Genomic DNA, 21,743 nt, shown 5'->3' on the forward strand with positions numbered 1-21,743 from the left:
ACTCATTATAATATGACTAATTTGGACTTGGGGATAGTTTTTATTGTGATTTTCTGAGTTTTTTCTCGTAAAATTGGTAAAAATGATAGTTGCCAGAAGATCTGTGACACTGAGAGCGACAGAGGTGCTGATGTGGGTCTCTATGTGATATAGAGAAATTCAGTAGAAGTCCAAAAATTTGGGTGCCAGAAATCTAGAACATCCAAGAATCTGTCCTTTAAAATTGTGACATGTCTACCACCTGAGAATCCAGACTACAAGTGCTGCACACCTTCTCCCTCCCTCCCACTCCACCCCCATATGGTCCAGTGTCTCTCCCTTCCTTTCCCTCCCAGCCCTGCCCATGGTGCTCTCTCTCCCAGTGTACCTTTTTAAAAGTGTAAGAAAGTCTTCCATGCCATAGCAACAATTGCAGCATTACTCACGGGCTGCCTCTGGCATACACCAAGCCTTTCACTCTGACCCATCCCACCCTTCTGAAAAAAGGAAGTTGCATCAGAAGGGGTGGGTGGGGTGGGGTGGATCTGAGAGAAAAGCCAGTTTCTTAAGCTGCAGAGACAGAGATAGGGTGATGCTGAATGGGGAAGAGAGAGACAGAGAGATGCTGGATAGGGAGAGAGAGAGAAACACACACACACACACACACACACACACACATACACCATACATACACACACACAGATGCTGGATGGGGAAGAAAGACACAGAGAGACACTGGATGCTTGTTCATCTCTGCATTCTTCCTTAACTCTGAATTTTAAAGTACTGCCTGAGAATCCAAAAAAAATCTAAAAATCCGGACTGGCCCAATGCCCAAGCAGTCTGGATTTATGGACTTGTAATGTTATTTTAAATTTGAATTTATGATTAAAGATTGTGCTGGTGTCTGTGGGAAGTGACAGGTTTGTGTGGGTTTGCTTAGAATTTGGTGGGAAATCCAAGTAAAAACTGGTCATTCTGGAGTTTGACTGGGGTGAGTTTGTAATGAATGGGAATAGTCCCAGTCAGTAAAGGCGTGTTTTTGAGCAGTTAGTGAGTCCCTAGAAATTTAGGGTAGAATTTTTAAGAGCCTTTCAGTTAATTGGTACATGATAAAATAATTTAATATTTAGGATGACTGGTGCTGGAGATTTAATATTTAATTCCTAGATTGGTGAGTTACAAAGGAATGTGGTGTATCTGGGCTTGTTGTGTGACAGGGTTTGCGAACTGCTGTGCTTGTGCCAAAACCTATGCTTTTCTAGAAATTAGGGAACAGTGTAAAGTATAGGTATAAAGTAGACAGGAACTTATAGTTAACATTTGTTTTGTTAGCTATAAAACACATTGATTTTGGTAGTGAATTCCCAGAATAGGGTATATTCTTTAGAGAACAGGGAGTTAAGGTTTCTCTCCTTTGAGTTATTATAGATAGGATAGTAGTGTGCTGTTGGCAAACAGAGTGGACTTCACTGGACTGGGCCCTGATGTCCTAGCAAGACCAAAGTCCAGGCCAAACAAAAATAAGATGCAGCCAAAGGAGCTAAGGTGTGTTTGGGGGGGGGGGGGGGATTCATCAAGCGGCATTAGGACCGTAAGGTACGTTATTTTGCCCTTAATGCATGTTATTTGTCCCTAATGCCACTTGACTTAAAATACCGCCAAATATCATGGCCAAATTTAGGCTGCCAAGGGTTAGGGAGTAATGATATGTAAAATATGTAAATATATTTTGCATCTCATTATTGTGCAAATACTCTAACACAACTTGAGTTGTTACACCACAGGTTGCATTAGGGCCAAAAAAAGCACAGTAAAACAACCCCATCACAGGGGGGCTACCTTTCACAGCATTGATGGTTCAGTGGGGAGGTACAGGGGTTTGGGGGGGGGGGGGTTGTCTGAAGATACCCAATCGTTGCTGCCCCATCTAGTGCTGCTCTCAGAATGATGACCCTAGCAGTAGTCTCGTGCAACTACCATTAGGGATCAGATTTCCATATAAGGGGATAAATAAAAACACAAGTCTCCAGATGCAAAATAGACAAGCAATATGATCCTATAGCCTCCTATTTAGCAAACCAGCCTCTGAGTCAACTTGCTTATTCCAACTCCCCTGCACAGAACAACAAATAAATGGATCTCACACCAGCATCTGTGGAAACATTCCTCAGGAAAAAAATACTAAAATACCGCAAAATTAGAAAAAAAACCCCAGCCATACCACCACACAGAAACCATGCAAAATCCAGCTAAAAATGCTGGGAGGTAATTACTAAACATATGCTACACAGTTTCCAACCCACTATCTGAGAGGAAAAAAACAGCATCTCCTTCCCGCCCTCACACTTGCTTCTTATTGGCTATCCACTCTCCACATCATCACGAACCCCCCCCCCCCCCCAATGGCTGAGAAGATGAACTCAGTTCAGCCCCTGTTAGCCGTAAAGATGACTAGTATATAAACTGAGTGCTCTCGGTATGGGCTCTAAATTGACTGACTGTGTTTGGAACTGGTTGAGCGGAAGACGACTGAGGGAAAGCATGTTACCAGTGATGTGCCATAAGGTTCAGTTCTTGGGCCGGTTCTTTTAAACATTTTTCTAAGCAATATTGCTGAAGGACTAGCTGGTAAGGTTTGCCTCTTTGCGGATGATACCAAAATCTGCAATAGGGTAGACACCGCTGATAGTGTGGATAATATGAGGAAGGACTTAGCGAAGCTAGAGGAATGATCTGGAATTTGGCAGCTTAGATTTAATGCTAAAAATTTCAGGGTCATGTGTTTGGACTGCAAGAACCTGAAGGAACAGTACAGTTTAGGGGGTGAAGAACTTTCATGCACAAAAGAGAAGCAGGACTTAGGTGTGATCATATGGTCTTAAGGTGATTACACAGGTAGAAAAGGCAAATGGACTGCGTTTCTTCAATCAAACTATCTTTGAATTTTGTGTGAAGGGGATTACACGGCGTAGCAGTACATTGTATTGTTCTCACAATACTATTGAATGTTGTCAGCTGTTTCTTGCAACCCCTGACGCAGGCGCTGTGCACCGAAACACGAACCGTGTCGGGTCCATTCAAGCATTGTTTTATCAACGTATATGATTAAAGACTTCAATTCCCCCTTATCTTGAAGGCCCTTGGTGCTTTTTTGTGCTTTGCTCCCCCTCTCTCTGATTTCTATGATCTAAAGGTGGCAAACGGTCAATAGGACAAAGGAGGTGATGATGCCCCTGTATAAGAATCTGGTGAGACCTCATTTAGAATGTTATGTACATTTCTGGAGACCGCACCTTCAAAAAGATACAAACAGGATGGAGTCAGTCCAGAGGGTGGCTACTAAAATGGTCTTTGTCATATAACATATGGGACTCAATATGTATTTGGATGAAAGGCGGGAGAGGGAGATATGATAGAGACATTTAAATACCTATATGGTATAAAAGCGCAGGAGGCGAGTCTCAATTGAAAGGAAGCTCTGGAATGAAGGGGCATAGGATGAAGGTGAAAGGGGACAGACTCAGAAGTAACATGAGGAAATACTTTTTTCTGAAAGGGTGGTGAATTCGTGGAACAGTCTCCTTGTGGAAGTGGTAGGGACGAAAACAGTACTTGAATTCAAGAAAGCTTGGGACAAGTAAATAGGATCTCTAAGGAAGTGATGGGGAGAGTAGATGGCATGGATGAACAGACTGGATAGGCCACATGGTCTTTATCTGCCTACATTTTTCTCTGTTTCAAAGTTTCTGCACATGGGTAAATTCTATGCTTACAAACTCATAGAGCTTCACATTGCCTAACTATATTTTCTTATTTCGCATGTGGTAAGACAATAGAAAAAATAGAAAAAAAAAAACACATTCACTTCCCTCATGACCACTCTTCATTTAATGATAAGATATTCCTGCTGGTTCATGAGCACTGCGGTCTTTCATCAACTTAAATTGCTTTGATTCATCTTTTATCCCACAGTTACCTCTATTCAAAATGATAGCAGATACTTGCTAGTCCAATACTCATTAGAATATGGAATGCTCTTCTTAAGGGGACGAGTATCATGCTGTCTTATTTTTGTTATATTCAGTATGTGGTCTGAATTAATGAATGCTTATCAGCAGGCTGCTGATAACAGATATTATTGCATTTCATACCATGCATAAAGGTTAGCATTTTCAGTAAATCTGCTTAGAATACTTTACAAAATTCTTAAATGTCTTTTCATATTCATTTAATAACAGTAAAAATGATTCCAGTCATTTTTATGTTTCAAACTATAAGCTGATTTTTTTTCAGGTCTCTATAATAGCATAGATTGCTTATTACTTGTACACTTGTTACATTAGAAGATGATTGGAATTAGTGGGGTAGGTCTCATTCTGGATATTTTCAGGAGGGTAGAAAGACTTCATTTAGGGGGATTTCATCAAGCAGCAGTAGAGTATTGTGTTGTGTAATTGGGCCTTAACATGACTTAAAAGGCCCTAATGCTACCTGACTTAAAATATGGTTTATAGATAGGAGCTTGATGGTGAAAAAGCAAAGGCTTTGCAAAATCAGGGCAGGGGAAGACAGGGCAAAGGCGCATATACACACTGTATTTTGTTTGTATGAGTCAATCTGTTAGTTAAGTCCAGCACACTGTGTGGCGTCAAGTGATAGTATCCTTACTAGGAACATAGAGGGTACACCAAGGAGGTTTAATAACAGAAGATGGCATGAGTCAATTTGGTCCATTATCTGGGCTGAAGCCAGTGGGCGGAGCTTGCCGTCATATTGGTTAGTCAAAAACAATAGCAAATGCAATTGAAAACAATAGCAGACTTGTGAGGTTTATATTGTTTTATTAAACCTCCTAGGTGTTGCGTTCTCTCTGTTAGGAGGGGATAAGGGGTACTGGATGTAAGAGGAGTTAGGGGGGTTGGGGAGATTTTGAGGGGTCTCTGAAGGGAAAAAGGGTTATATTCAAAATGTGTTTGACATACCTCCAGAGCTTTATTTGTTATTGGCAATAAATACTGTACTGTAGATTTCAGTGCTGCACTAATCCCCGGATTCTATATAGCACGACTTAAGTTGTGCGTGCAAATCTAGTCATATCTTGAATTTGCACGCACAACTTAATTACTTAACAAGCCAATCAGTGCTGATAATTGTCACTTAACAAGAAATTATTGACACTGGAATTAATTAGAATTTACGTACAGAACTGTGATGTGCTTAAAATTCAAAGTTGCACAGTTGAAAAAGGAAATAGTCATGGGCATGGAATGGGTGGGTCTTAGGTGTTTCTAAAATCTATGGTGTTGTTATAGAATACACCTGGTCCTCGCGTAATTTAGGTATCAGCATTTACACCAAGTTTTACTTGGCATAACTGCCCACGACTAAATTTAGCCAAATGGACAGGTGCTTGGTGTATTCTATAAACCTCACAGAAATTTAGGCTTATTCTTAGGTGTGTTTTGGCACCAATTTTTTAGGCATGATATATATATATATATATATATATATATATATATATATATATATACCTTTATTTTGCTTACGATGACAATAAAGATATTTCTATGTAAAAACAATAGCCTCAGTCTGCAGCATCAGCTGTTCGGACACCCAATGTAGCTTGTCAGTAGCTAATGCCTCCCCAACTGCCCGCATCCCCCTGAAGTCTGGTCTGGCTTGGTGTCAGCAGTGACATTGGCAGGAACTTGAACTTCTTACAGATATCCTCCCCTGGTAGGGCCGAGTACAGCCCACAAAAGTAGAAATCATCCTCATCCGGGTAGAAGCAGGTCTACAGGGAGTCAAACTCCAGATCTGGGTTTTTAATCACCACTCCGGCATTTTCATATGCCTATAGAATTTTTACTCCCAAATGGATGTGTAGGTGTTGTGGTTTTCTCTTTCTCTCTTTACAATATTTAAGTCCATAGAAAAGTTCCCAAGATAGTTCCTCTGTTTACATCCATATGCTGCAGAAGTCGACATTATTCTAATTGTAACTGACATAAAATAACAATGAACGACAACAAAGTGAATGCGGCAGCTAACTCTTTAATTTGGTTACTTTAATCACACTGTTTTTCTACCGTTATACTTTATCCTAGATCTTACATATCTGTTATGAATTACTTATTTCTTTACTTCTAATTTTCTTGATATCCTACGTACCTTAATTGTAATAATACTCTGTTCTTCTCATTCCGTTAATGGCGATTGTCATTGCGGCATAATGTAAGCCACATTGAGCCTGCAAAGAGGTGGGAAAATGTGGGATACAAATGCAGCAAATAAACAAATTAATAATAGTTTGTAGGAAGTACAAAGATGGTGGTGCTGGGAGAAACTGGCTTCAACTTTTGACGTCATGCCATCTCCTGTCATTAAACCTCCTTGGGATACATACATACTGCACAAAAATAAAATCTAGACCATTGTAAGAATGTGGTGTGCTGGTATAAGTACAACAGGCAGGATTTATGGCACTTGTTCCTAAAAGCCCAAAGGATATACATATATTTTTTTGTCAGTTGTTTTACCTCTCTTCCAGTGCCTTAGGGTCTTCATGCCATGGTGTCTTTATTAATTTCACATGTTATGATCCTATTGCCCCAGAAGATGTATTTAAGACTGGTCAATTGTAGCTCCTTTCCAACAGAAGAATAGTACAGATGAACATTTTGACTGCATTCCAATCTTCCTTTCAAACAACAGTCTGTAAATGTTTTTTTGTGTGCTGTTTCTGACAGTGTGGCAGAAAGTAGGCTGCTGCCATCAAATTCTCCTGGGCAAACCTATCTGTGGACACACTCAAATACTCTTCCTTAAATTTTGAAGAGACCAGAAATTGTGCTGGCATTTGGAAGCTGAATGGTGTGAAATGGAATTTTAGAACAGATGTTTAAGTGAAAAACAAACAAACAGCTTGACGATATTCAAAGTGATTTAACTGGACAGGAACCTCTCCTGCCCACTTACATTGCTTACCACTGCCTAAGTAGTGATATTCAGCAGCACTTGACAGTGCTGCTGAATAACACCACAGACCACCCAACAAAAAATCTGGGCAGGTTATGGGCGGTAGTGGGAGCAGCATTATGGAGGAGCTGGGGGTTATACAGGTGCTGGCAGTATTCAGTGCTGGGACCCGCATAGCTAAGCAGGTTAATTTAGGACAGCTCAGGAGGAAGTGATCACCGACCCAGTATGGATGCTTGAAACTGGCGCTCCGTGGATCTGGTATAAATCTACCCTCAAACGAGTGGCTGGAGATTATACGCACAGATGTCGACCAGGAAGTGATTGGAAAAATAAAATAAATGCTGGAGGGAGTGGAGACACGCCGATCACATGTGAGCAGAGCGGGGTCTGACATGGTTAAGATGGAGGATGTGCAGGCTGACACAAATGAGGATGAGGCTCTTTCAATCGGGTCCACTGAGGTGGACATTATGAAAAGGAGGTAGTGCATTATTTTAAAGACCTTAAATCGAAAATGCAGGCAGTGAGGGTGGATGTACTGAGAGCGCTATCAGAGATTAGATGGGATCTGACTGAAATGGGTAACCACATGGAGCTGGTGGAGGAACAAATGGGACAATATGGATGAACGAGAGCAGTCCCTGTTGTCAATGGAGCAACAAGTGAGTCAGGAGCACCAGGAAATGTTAGATCTCATAGAGGATCTTGAAAATAGAACCTAACAGAATAACCTGCGGTTTAGAGGGATTCCTGAGAAGGACCAATACAAAGACTGTGTTCAAGTGGTCACCAGCATTTTTTCATTTTTGCTGCAATCGGATGAGCACATGGTCAAATCCTCGAAACCTCATGTTACTAAACTGGATAGAGCACATAGGATTCTTGGGCAGCATAAGGAATCGGCTCCCAGAGACATTATTGTCCAACTAAGGAGGAATTGACTCATCTGGATGCAATTTTTGAGGTTGGGGAGGTGGGAGAGTTGAGGAGACGGGGGTTTGAGTGTTTTGGGGGAGCACAAAAGAATCATGGTTCTCCTCTCAATAGTTTCTCATCATGTTGTGGGGGGATGGGGGAGGCAAGGGGGGACAGTGTCTGTTCAATGATTATTGTTTACTAAGTTCAGTTGTTGTACTTTTCATTGAGGTTTTTGAAAATATTTTCAATAAAAATTAATCGATACAAAAAAAAAATTAGGACAGCTCAAAAGCTGCCTTAAATTATCCTGCTTAGTTATGCGGGACCTGGCACTGAATATCAGCTGGGATCCGCATAACTCTCTTTTACCTTTAAAGCCCCCAATCCCCTCCCAAGCCTCCAGAATAGCCCCCTACCTCCTACCCCCTTCCCCCAGCCCACAGGCATCAAAGGCTTTTCCTCCCTCCCTGAAAGAGCTCCCACACTCCCAACCTCCCTAAGGTCTATGTAAGCTCCCCAGGCCTCTCATTTGTTCCCATTATAGTGGCAACTAGATCAAATTGAGTCAAAAGAGCATTCCATCGGTGGTCAAGATGGCGGATTGAACTCGTTGACTGCCAGAGCATGTTTGTTTCTTTCCTAGATTCCTGTTTCCTTTTCTTTTTTTTGGTGAAAATGCCTCACACTAAAAGGAAAGGCGTTGTAAGAAATCTACCGACGACGACTTCAAATACAACGCTAATACAAACAATGCTAACACGGCATGTTACGAGTACACCTCGCTTACCCGGTTTGAGTAATCCCGCCGCGGGCGGAAATGAAGGAGGTTTCAGCCTGCAGGGAGAAGAAACAACTTTGTCCTCACCGGAATTGAACCCACCGCCATGTCCTGCCATAGCTCAGGAGAGCGTGGAGATTCATAAGCCTTCAGATTCCGTGGCAGAAGTCTCTCCAATCGGCGGCAACTCCCTAGAGACGGCAGAAGTTGACAACAAGAGTGGAAATATTTCCCCCATGGCACCGACATTGGAGTCTATTTGGGCAGCGATACAGATTTTAACTTCAACTGTCTCACAAACTGCCAGAGAAACATCGTTGATCATGAGTAAGCTGGACACATTAACTACTTCCTTAGAAACACTGAAACAGGATACAATTCAAGAAAAATTAAAGGTTCAACAACAGATATCAGATTTAAAAACAAAAACGGATTTATTAATTAAAGACAAAATATCAATCCATTGAAAATTAAAGAATTTTGATAATTATAATAGACATTTGAACCTTCAGATCTTAAATTTTCCACGCGCGACAGAAATAAACGCAACAGATATGTTTAAGAAGTATTTGACTGAAAACCTATCTATCTTACCGACAGTAATTCCTCCGATTAATAAAATCTACTATTTACCAATTCCTAAAGGGAAAGAAGATAGGAATGGAGGTCTACAAGATCTTTCAGCATATCTAGAACAATCTAATGATGGTATTTTTGAAAGGCGTACTTTGCTGATTTCACTAGTGTTTGAACAAGACTTGACTATGATAAAGAGACTATACTTTAGAAACTATGCTAAACCATTTTATGGTAAAAAGATTCGGATTTTTTCCGATGTTATACAGGTTACTCAGGAAAGGAGACAAGCTTTTCTGGCAATGAGGGAAGAAGTTAAATCTTTAGGAGCCAGCTTTTTGCTGGCATATCCTTGCAAATGTCAAATACGATACCTTGATAATAAGTACCTTTTTTGGAACCGGAACATTTAAGATCTTTTATAGATGTTAAAACCTTGAACAAATAGCTCAAATGGTATTTAAGATCATGTAGTTCATATTAACAATAGCGATGTATACCAGGCCATATTGGTTATCTCGTTTTGGTTTCCAAGCCCCCTATGAATCTAATTTGTGGTCTAAGAAAGAATGTGTTATTTTTTTTACCTTTAGATATGTATGCCTGTCATCTATTCCTTTCTGATTTTCTTAAACAAGATGTAATGCTTGTGTTTGAAGTTATAAATTCATAAAAAAAGAGCATTCCATCACTGGTCTGCTTAAAACGGATACCCTCCCACTTAACCACCAGAGGTATCAATACTCCTCAAGTTTTACAACATGTTAAATGGTCAGTATTTTCAATGGGAAATGGTAGATAGTGAGGCTCTCAAGGGGTCTGTGCTGGGACCACTGTTTTTATAACACATTTATACATGATCTAGAGATGGGAGTAACTAGTGAGGTAATTAAATTTGCTGATGACACAAAGAGGGGCATAATCGAAAGGGACACCCAGGTTTTGCTGAGGATATCCTCGCCAAAATGTCCCAGCAGAGGGGCGGAGAAACCCATATTATCAAAACAAATATTATTGTTTCGATAATATGGTCGGGGACACCCATATCTTGAAATTTAGGTCATTCTTAGCGATGGTCGTTCTAGACTTGGTCATTTCTGATTTTCAGCGATAATGGAAACTAAGGACACCCATCTCAGAAACGACCAAATGCAAGCCCTTTGGTCATGGGAGGAGCCAGCATTCATAGTACACTGGTCCCCCTGACATACCAGGACACCAACCGGGCACCGTAAGGGGGCACTGAATTGGACTTCAGAAATTGCTCCTAGGAACATAACTCCCTTACCTTGTGTGCTGAGCCCCCCAAAACCCACTACCCACCATTGTACACCACTACCATAGCCCTTATAGGTGAAGGGGGGCACCTAGATGTGGGTACAGTGGGTTTTTGGTGGGTTTTGGAGGGCTCACATTTACCACCACAAGTGTAACAGGTAGGGGGGGATGGGCCTCAGTCCGCCTGCATGAAGTGCACTACACCCACTAAAACTGCTCCAGGGACCTGCATACTGCTGTCATGGACCTGAGTATGACATTTGAGGCTGGCATAGAGGCTGGCAAAAGATTTTTAAAGATGTTTTTTTGAGGGTGGGAATGGGTTAGTGACCACTGGGGGAGTAAGGGGTGGTGATCCCTGATTCTCTCTGGTGGTCATCTGGTCAGTTTGGGCACCTTTTTGTGGCTTGGTTGTAAGAAACATAGGACCAGTTAAAGTCGTCAAAGGGCTCATCAGGGACACCCTTTTATTTCTATTATGGGTCAGCGCTGTGTATGCCTTGTAGCGCTATAGAAATGCTAAATAGTAGTAGGATGCCCAAAATAGGCTTTCGATTATGCCGATTTAGGCGACCCTGTGAGGACGCCCATCTTCCGGTTTGTGTCAAAAGATGGACGTCCTTCTCTTTCGAAAATAAGCCTGAAAGTTGTTCAAAGTTTTTAAATTGCAGAGGATTGTGAAAAATTGAAAGAGAACCTCACAAAACTGTTATCCAAATGGCAGATGATGTTTAATGTGAGCAAGTGCAAAGTGATGCATGTGGGAAAGAGGAACCCAAACTATAGCTACGTGATGTAAGGTTCCACTTTAGGAGTTACCGCCCAGGAAAAGGATCTAGGTGTCATTGTTGATGATATGTTGAAACTCTCTGTTCAGCATGCATCGGCGGCTAAGAAAGCAAATAGAATGTTAGAAATTATTAGGAAAGGAATGGAAAACAAAAATGAGAATGTTATAATGTATTTGCGACTGCACCTCGAATACTGTGTTCAATTCTGGTCACCACATCTCAAAAAAGATAGTGGAATTACAAAAAGTACAGAGAAGGGTGACAAAAATAATAAACGGGATGGGACAACATGGAAAAGGCTAAAGCGGCTAAGGCTCTTCAGCTTGTAGAAGAGATGACTGAGAGGAAATAAGATAAAGGTCTATAAAATACTGAATGGAGTGGAACAGGTAGATATGAATAGCTTGTTTACTCTTTCCAAGTATACTAGGACTAGGAGACATGCAATGAAGCTACTGAGTAGTAAATTTAAAACAGGCTAGAGAAAATATTTCTTTACTCAACGTGTACAGAGAATGCAATAAAAGTGGTTAGCTTAGCAGGTTTTAAAAAAGTTCGGATAATTTCCTAAAAGAAAAGTCCATAAGCCTTTATTAAGATGGACTTGGGAAAATCCACTACTTATTTCTAGGATAAGAAGCATACAATATGTTTTACTTTTTTGGGTTATTGCCAGGTACTTGTGACCTGGATTGGCCACTGATACGGGCTTGATGGACTTTCAGTTTGTCCCAGTAAGGCAATAATTATGTTTTTATGTCTTATGTTCTTATCTGTACTTTAGTAGAAAACCAGAAATATGTCACAACCACAACTCCCATTCTGCTACAGATTTCCATGTTTTAAATGTCTCATTTCAATGTTGAGAACAATTTTAGCTATTTGTTGCTTTAAATGACTTACTGACTGGTGAAAGCTTTATAGTTTGCTTAAAGATTTAAACAATAATAATAAAATACCTTAAAATATAGGTATATATTCTGTTGTACCATGGATTCTTCTTGTTAAAGAACAAATATAAGCTATGCTGAGTCAGACCAAGGTCCATCAAGTCTACCATCTTTTTTCCAACACTGTACAGTCTGGGTCAAAATTATCTGGTAAATCACAAATTTAGAGCAATTTCTCATAGGTCATTTCTAACGATTATAGGTCATTTCTATGGATAAGTGATGGCTCTACAGTTTTTTATGGAGTTTCTCAATAATCCTGAGCTCCATTATGTTAGTCACCTTGGGCTACATTCTATATATGACACCTGAAAAATCTGTGTGGTTAAAAAAAATACCTAGGCATATTCTGTAAAGTACGCCTAAATTTTATAGAAAAGGCTTAAATTTCCATGCGGTATATAGAATAAATTGAGCACCTTTCCATGCGACCAAATTTTGTTGCCACCATTTAGGCCATGTTTTACTTGGCTAAAATCCTAATGCCCTATATTAGGTGCAGAGCGGGTGTATTCTTTAAAATGTGCATAGATTTTAGAAATGCCCATTCCATGCTCATAACCATGCCCCCTTTTCAACTGTGTGTAAATTGCAATTAATGCCAATTAGTTCTGATAATTGCTTGTTAACATCCAATTGACAGCGTTGATTAGTTAGTAAACCAATTGTTACACGCATTGTTATAGCATACACTTTGATTTCTACGCTGAAAGTAAGGCACGATATATAGAATTTGGAGACTTGGCAGCATCCTCCAGCAATGCATTCTGCAGCTTAATTATGAGCAGCAGGAAATATGCTTTTTATTCTCCCCTCCCCTCCCCCAACCCCAATTGACTGGTTGTTAGTTTCATACAGTGTTCTCCTGTTTTCATATTCCTTGAAAGGTTAAACAACTGTGCCTATTTAACTGTCCCACGTGATTTTTTTTAAAGCTCTCTCCATTTCATTTCTTAGCTGTTTCTTTTCCCTGCTGATCAGTCCTAATCTGTTTTGGCTTTTTGTATTTTTATTTGTATTCATAAATTTTAGCACCAACTTAGCCAAGCAACAGCTTGTAAAGAAAAGTGTAGCAATGAGCAATAAAGGAAATGACACTAATTATTGAAAAGTAGACAGAAGAAAACAAAACACTGAGACACTGCAATCCTCATCTTATAAAAGGAATGTAATACAGATAATTAGCAGTAATAAAGCAACAAGCCATCAGGTAACAGAGATGAAGTGGCTGCCAGTATCCCCATCAGTACCATCTTAACAAGCCGCTATAATTGATGCCATTGTAGGTGTCAAGGGGAAACAACCCACCAGTTGTTTAGCAGCCAAAAATGATATCAGCTGAGATGGCTCAAAGAAAATATACTTGACATAACTTTATTTGATTACACACTTACAGGGAAACATATGGAAAAATAATGCACCCAACTGAAGCACCTCAAGATGTGACCAAATAATATTTCTACACCATTTCTGAGTATCCTTAGCTACATCTGGAAACATCCTAACCTTGTACTTCAAAAATAATGTCTTCTAATGCTTCAAAAACATTTGCAATATCTAATTGGTATCAGATCTTAAGGCCAGGGACACAACCAGTGTTGCAGAAATCACCAAGTCTGTATTTGAAATGTCCAAAATATCTGAAATGTCCTGAGGGTCCACTGATATACAAGGATCATTGGGACATTTGAGATATTTTGGAGATTTCAAATACAGACTTGATGATGTCACCTGAAGATTTCCCCGTTCTTTTCTTAGTGGTAGGAAAATAAACTATTTTAGATATCAGAAAGCCTCTGTGACTATCTTCAGGATCTCTATTAGATAATGCCTGAAAAGTTCTTGAGAAGATCTTAAAGGAAGGTGAAGGAAATGCATTAAGCACACATTAAATGGTCTTACCTCATTTTCCAAATCTTCCACTTTTGTTCTGAGTACCATATTATCCTTGACCAGAGAAGAATCCAAAATCTGGATTTTATATTGGACTCACAAACATACATGGATTGTTTCAGACTGGTAGTTTGTGTTTCACAAGCTGCAACCCTAGTGGCATATTCTTCTATTTTCATTGCCAACCCATTCATCTTGGGAACCAAAGTTCAAAATAACTTACCAAGTGGCCCAAAGAGAGATTTATGCTCAGAACAGTGAGAAGTAAACTGTAATTGAGAAGGAATTTTTGTGGAAGAATGACCAGCTGACAAATGTGACTCTTTGAGGAAAATAAACCCTTTGGAAGATTTATGATCTCTGTTCATTGTTTTTTTTTTTGTTTTTTTTAACATTCCTCCATCTTGTTAGTTGTTTGTTTGACTTCTGTGGAAGGACTTTCCTGCCTTTCTTTCTTTGTTTGAAGAATGACCTGAGGCATCAGAAGGGAGTATAGTAGACTATCATGCAGAGCCAGCCAAGCCAACACCTTCAATCTGCTACATTTGGTGGTCCCCCTGAACCTTCATCTTGAATTGCTCCCCGAGCAAAACATCTGCACTCTTGGTCCTCAATTGCAGTTTCTCCTGCTCAGAGGTACCTGCTAGAATCTTTTCTACTTGGATTCAAAAGATACCAACAGCTTTGATATGCACCTACATAGCAGGAGAGCCTGCCAGTCCTCCTGTCTCCAGCAAGGCCTCAGTTGGTGCTTGCTCTATAAACCTTACTCATGGGTCTCACAGCATCCCATATAGGGCTCATGGCATCCCACAAAAGCATCCATGGGGCCTGTAATAGGAAGAAGAACTGTATTTCATGAGAGAAAGATCCATGATATTTCTTTGTTCTTCCCTGTCAAACTGCTGCCTTCTAAGATTCCCATTCTTCACTTCCAGACTTTCTTAATAAGAAAGGTATTTCATCTCCTTTATCAATATTGTTCTTCTCTAAATCTTTCCAGCTCTGCTCTATCCTTTCTGAGATCAAGTGACCAGATGACTAGAATTGTACAAAATATTAAAAGTGTAGTTGCACCTGATACCTGTACAGAGTGTAACGATATTCTCAGTTTTGTCTAACATTCTATTTGCTTTTGTTGGCAGCCATAGTACAGTGGGCTGAATATTTCAACATATTAACTATATTGACTCTAAGATTTTTTCATGTGTGATGTCACTTTACTTAGGGGGTCTTTCACTAAACTAGCATTTTTAGCTCACGGTAGAAATCAGTGGTGGTAAATGCCGAGATGCCCATATTCCTATGGGCATCTCAGCATTTACCGCCATCTGATTTCTACCACAAGCTAAAAACACTACCACAGCTTAGCAAAGACCCCCTTAGAAAACAGAATTAATGTACCTGTAGTTAGGATCATTTTTCCCTATGATATCATTTTGCACTTGTCCACATTACATTTCATAAGTACATAAGTACATAAGTAGTGCCATACTGGGAAAGACCAAAGGTCCATCTAGCCCAGCATCCTGTCACCGACAGTGGCCAATCCAGGTCAAGGGCACCTGGCATGCTCCCCAAACGTAAAAACATTCCAGACAAGTTATACCTAAAAATGCGGAATTTTTCAAGTCCATTTAATAGCGGTCTATGGACTTGTCCTTTAGGAATCTATCTAACCCCTTTTTAAACTCCGTCAAGCTAACCGCCCGTACCACGTTCTCCGGCAACAAATTCCAGAGTCTAATTACACGTTGGGTGAAGAAAAATTTTCTCCGATTCGTTTTAAATTTACCACACTGTAGCTTCAACTCATGCCCTCTAGTCCTAGTATTTTTGGATAGCGTGAACAGTCGCTTCACATCCACCGATCCATTCCACTCATTTTATACACTTCTATCATATCTCCCCTCAGCCGTCTCTTCTCCAAGCTGAAAAGCCCTAGCCTTCTCAGCCTCTCTTCATAGGAAAGTCGTCCCATCCCCACTATCATTTTCGTCGCCCTTCGCTGTACCTTTTCCAATTCTACTATATCTTTTTTGAGATACGGAGACCAGTACTGAACACAATACTCCAGGTGCGGTCGCACCATGGAGTGATACAACGGCATTATAACATCCGCACACCTGGACTCCATACCCTTCCTAAAACACCCAACATTCTATTCGCTTTCCTAGCAGCAGCACACTGAGCAGAAGGTTTCAGCGTATCATCGACGACGATACCCAGATCCCTTTCTTGATCCGTAACTCCTAACGCGGAACCTTGCAAGACGTAGCTATAATTCGGGTTCCTCTTACCCACATGCATCACTTTGCACTTGTCAACATTGAACTTCATCTGCCACTTGCACGCCCATTCTCCCAGTCTCGCAAGGTCCTCCTGTAATTGTTCACATTCCTCCTGCGACTTGACGACCCTGAATAATTTTGTGTCATCGGCGAATTTAATTACCTCACTAGTTATTCCCATCTCTAGGTCATTTATAAATACATTAAAAAGCAACGGACCCAGCACAGACCCCTGCGTGACCCCACTAACTACCCTCCTCCACTGAGAATACTGGCCACGCAATTCATCTGCCAATCTCTCATTCTCACAAGATTCTTCCACTATTCTTCACAATCATTGTGTCACCATTATTCATTGCTCACTTTTCTAGATCATTTATGAAGAATAGTATGAATAGCTGCCTGAACAGATTGCTTTACAGAAGACCTTATAGAATCTACTCTTTTTTTATATACACAGCTGACTTCAAAACTACCCTGCACATTGATATATGTATATATGTTGTTAAGGTAGAGTAGTCAGGTGTTAAGAAAAAGATGTCCCAACATCAAATGTGACTGACCAAAACTGTTCATGTAAAGTATAGTGGTAAAAGATTTCTAAAGGCTGAAAAGCTGCCTTTCTGGAGTACATTAAATAAATTTTTACTAACATCGGCCATTGCTTGGTGTTGAACAAGGAAATCTGAGGGACACAGGTAACATTAGTCCCTGAAGCAATGATTTGTCTGTCCTGAGAGCCATTGCGTTTGGAAGTACCATAGATGTATGTAAACGAACGTTTCAGGAAGGCCAGAAAGTCACCAACGTTTTCTATATTAAGTAATTTGAAACAATTACATACAATCATTTGTTTTATTAGGAAGAAAATGATAATTCACCTCATTAATTAAAAGGCTACTTCATGAATGGGTTAGTACCCAATTATCGGTGCTAATTGGCTCATTACTCAATTACACACAATTTTAAGCACCATTTATATAATTCATCTGTTTATGCTCCCAATTTGGACAAACCTGTTTTTTAAACATCTTCCTGAGATGCTGTTGGGTTTGTTGATTCTTCACTTATAATAGTGGGAGATTTTAATATAGTGCAAGATTTGATTTTGGACTAGCAATCTAGGTTTAAATATAAACCCAACAAAACTAGAACAGGACCTTGGTTTGGCAGAGCCCTGGAAATTGCAACACCCCATCAAGAGGTAAATTTTTATTTTTTTTTCATTACTTTACCAATTCCATTCTTGATTATTGTTTAATCTCCAAGCATCTTATTCCTTCAGTGATATGTACTGAGATTGGTGTTGTGTTCTCAGATCATGCAGCTATTACAATGTTCTTGCATCATCCTAAACCCAAACCCAAATTTCCTTCTTGAAAATATAATGCAGAGCTTTAAAGAGCATATTGCCCAAGCATATCAGAATTATTTTAATGAGAACATTCCCTCTAATATATTGATGCAGATATGGTAGGAAACCTTTAAGTCCACTGTAAGAGGGAAAAGTATTGCCTTGTTGATCAAAATGGAAAAAAAAAAGAAAGAACCCATGCTTTATATCAGTTAGATTCTCAAAGTAAAATGTTAGAACAGCAGTTCATTTCAGGACACAATTCTCTCCTTCAACTTCATAAATTAAAATATCAGTATTACATTCTCCTATGTCAACAGGCAGGCTGAGTTATTTTTTCTTAAAAGGCCAGATCCTGTAAAGAACCCAATATATCCAGTTGTCTTTTGATTCAATATTCAATGCTAAGGAAAGCTGGAATTGGATTCCGCTGTTCATAATAATGGTACAAGATATTACAAAGACAATGAGATCACTCAACAGTTCTATAAAGTTTATCAACATTTATAAGTCTCAGAATACTCTCCCTTGGAAGAGCCATTTAAAGTTGTTTGCTCACCACCCATCACTTTCAGCTATTCAAAATGGTATTTTGGAAGAAGAGATTACTTCATTGGAAATTCTGTCAGCTGTTAAATTACTACCCCTTTAAAAATCTCCATGGCTAGATGGAGTTACATCTTTCTAAATTGGATGTTAGCCTCAGCTCATTGTTAGAAACTGAGATTATACTTTTAGAAAAGCCAGGCAAAGATGTAACCTTATTACTAACTCCAGACCAATCTTCCTTATTAATACTAACAGCAAAATATATGAAAAACACTGGCCTGCCAGCTTGGGAAAGAACTTGAGACTCTTATCCACAAAGAACAGAATTAATCCATGAGTTGCATAGGGCCCCAAACAATGCCAGATTACTCTGTAATATAATAATATGGGCAGAAGGCAAGAAAGCTGCATTAATAACTTAGATTACAAGAAAACCTTCAATAAAATTAAATAGCAGTTTTATTTTATCTTATGAAATGGTTTGGTTTTGGCCCCAAATATATTACTATAGTTGAGGTTCTACATTCTAACCCATGTGCCAAACTTCATTAATGATATCCAATCCAAGGTCCATAATCTGTATAGGGGTACCAGTAGGGATGCCCACTGTGAGGGAGTCTATAGAATGTTACTGCTTCCCCTTAACAGTACCCTCTCACAGTTGCAGGACTACCTTAAAACTCATACTCCCATCCAGGGGGAAGGTGTAACAGGACAGGTAGAGCCAGGAGGGCATAGACCAGCTAGATTTGGGAGGCCCAGAGGGAAGAAACAAACCTGTAGAATCTATGCCACCTCTATATAGGTGTGACTCCCACTCACAGATACTACATTCATGTAGGCCAAATTCATCTTAGAACCTTATAGAACTCTGTATGGCAACCTGGCTGGAGGCTAGCTAGTTAATGTTATCTTGTGAGAGAGAGAACTTTATCTCTTTCTAGATCTAGGGCAAAGTCAAGCTGAGTATACTTTTTTTTGAGACACAATAGTACATTCTGTTGCCCTGCAGGAGCAGGCCATAGAAGGAAATTTATGTGTCTAAGAACTGAGTTTTGTGTTTGTTCTTCCCTACCTATAAAATGAACAGGATACCCTCACCTGGCATATTAATAAATTTTTGTGTTTGCCTTTAACCCTATCTGTAGCTCCATTTGTCAGGGCTCCAGGCCTACCCTCATTCATGTTCCCAAACCTACATTCTCCCCTATTGTTTAATCTTGCACTTGAATTTTTAGCCCTTGCCACTAAGTAGGATGACAGAATTATGGGTTTCTGGTCATGTACTGTTGAATGCAGTCTATCTTCTTACTCGGACGATATACTAAGCTTTTCTAACTATAGAATCTATCCCAGCCCTAGTTGAATCAATTGTTCAATACTTTCTCCTATTAGGTTATGAAGTAAACTGGATGAAATCAATAATATTTCCCTTAGTGATCAAATTAAAAGAGAACATATGGCTTGCCTATCCAATAGAGTGGTCTGAAACCCTATCAAATACCTTTTGTCTGGTATGGGAGAACCATTTAGGAGACCATGAGAAAGAATGTTGAATTCACCCTTATATGTTGTGAATGTACAATTTGTAATCTGTCTAGAACTTTTGGATTGCACGTAATATAAATTTTTAAATAAATAAATTAGAGGTCTGACAAACGCCTTTTAACCTATCTCAGTGAGGAATAAAACATCAATATGGTTATCCCCCCTCCCCCCATTGAATTATTATTTAAGCATGCTGCTAATTACAACTTCTTTTAACAATTAGAGATTGTATTGGTTGAGCTTCTCAAGCCACTGAGAATTACTCTCTGCAATCTAAATAATTTAAATCACAAGGGATAGTCAGTTTTCCTGATGTCTACATATATCACTATCATGCTACATGGTTGTAAATGATTCAAGATTGATAATGAATTGAACAAATCTAGTTGACTCTGATTAGAGGAGGATTTCCTTACTCCCTTTCTGATCCCTCTTGCCCCAGGTATTATGATGATGATGATTATTATTATTAGCATTTGTATAGCGCTACCAGAGGCACACAGCGCTGAACCCCTGATACAAAGAGACAGTCCCTGCTCAAAAGAGCTTACAATCTAAATAATACAGACAGACAAGACAGTTACGGGTGAGGGAAGTAATGGGAGCTAAAAAGCAGCAGTGAAAAGGTGGGTTTTCAGCATAGATTTGAAAACAGGTAGAGATGGAGCTAGACGTATAGGTCCAGGAAGTCTATTCCAGGCATAAGGTGTCGCGAGAGAAAAAGATGATTGATATGTTTTTGTTCAAAATAAGGATAAGTACCTTATCTGTGTCTCTTTCTCTTTATACTCCCACTAAGAGGGTCTTTTACTAAAGATTAGCTCAAGTTATCTGCAGCAGGGCCCATTTTATTCCTATGGGCCTTGCTGCAGATAAGAGCTAACATAGATAGATAGATAGATAGATAGATAGATAGATAGATAGATAGATAGATAGATAGATAGATAGATAGATAGATAGATAGATAGATAGATAGATAGATATCTGTATCTACTATCTATCTATCTATCTATCTATCTATCTATCTATCTATATCTATATATATATATATATATATATATATATATATATATACCTCTCTCACACACACCACTGGGCATGTCTGGCACTGTCTGGCACTGTCTGAAGCGCACCTAGAAAGATAAAGACAAGTCACACTGTCAAGTGTGCTTTGCTTGCTTCTTATGAAAACACGTTAGCTACTGAGCTACACTGAGTGGAATAAAACACAATTCCAGTAGATCTCTGCCTTTTCTCCCAATGAATATAGCGGTTGTACTCTGCCTGATGACTCATTGTACCTTTTATATCGGGTCTGCCTGCCTCTGACTGCCTCAGCTGAAGCAGAACTAGAAAGAAAGAGAAAAATCACACTGAGGCTACTCTGCCTGCCTTTTATGCCTAATGGACTTTTACTAAGGCACAGTAGCAGTGGCGTACCAAGGGCAGAGCAGTGGGGGCGGTCCGCCCCGAGTACATGCCTCTGACGTTATTCCTGTTGTGGGGCAGGGAACCAGCAGAGCCGATAGTCACACGACTGCTCCTTTCACCCCCAGGAAGTGATGCGCTGGGGGAGGTGATGCGCCGGGGGAGGGGGGGGTGTGATGTGCTGGGAGGATGCGTAGTGACGATCTGCCCGGGTGGCAGCCGACATAGGAATCCCACTACACAGTAGACAATAGTGCATGCCTACTGGGAGGCAAAAAACACTGCTGTGAGTGCTGAGGCATCCCACGGCAGTGTGCCCATCAGCACATTCTAATCCTGTGCATGGCAGACAGTAGGCATATCCTGTACTAATCAGGTAGGGTGGGTACATTGCTGTGCACTGCCCAATTACCACAGGATTAACAC

This window comes from Microcaecilia unicolor, chromosome 5 (assembly GCF_901765095.1).
Source record: "Microcaecilia unicolor chromosome 5, aMicUni1.1, whole genome shotgun sequence".
Classification (NCBI taxonomy): Eukaryota; Metazoa; Chordata; class Amphibia; order Gymnophiona; family Siphonopidae; genus Microcaecilia; species Microcaecilia unicolor.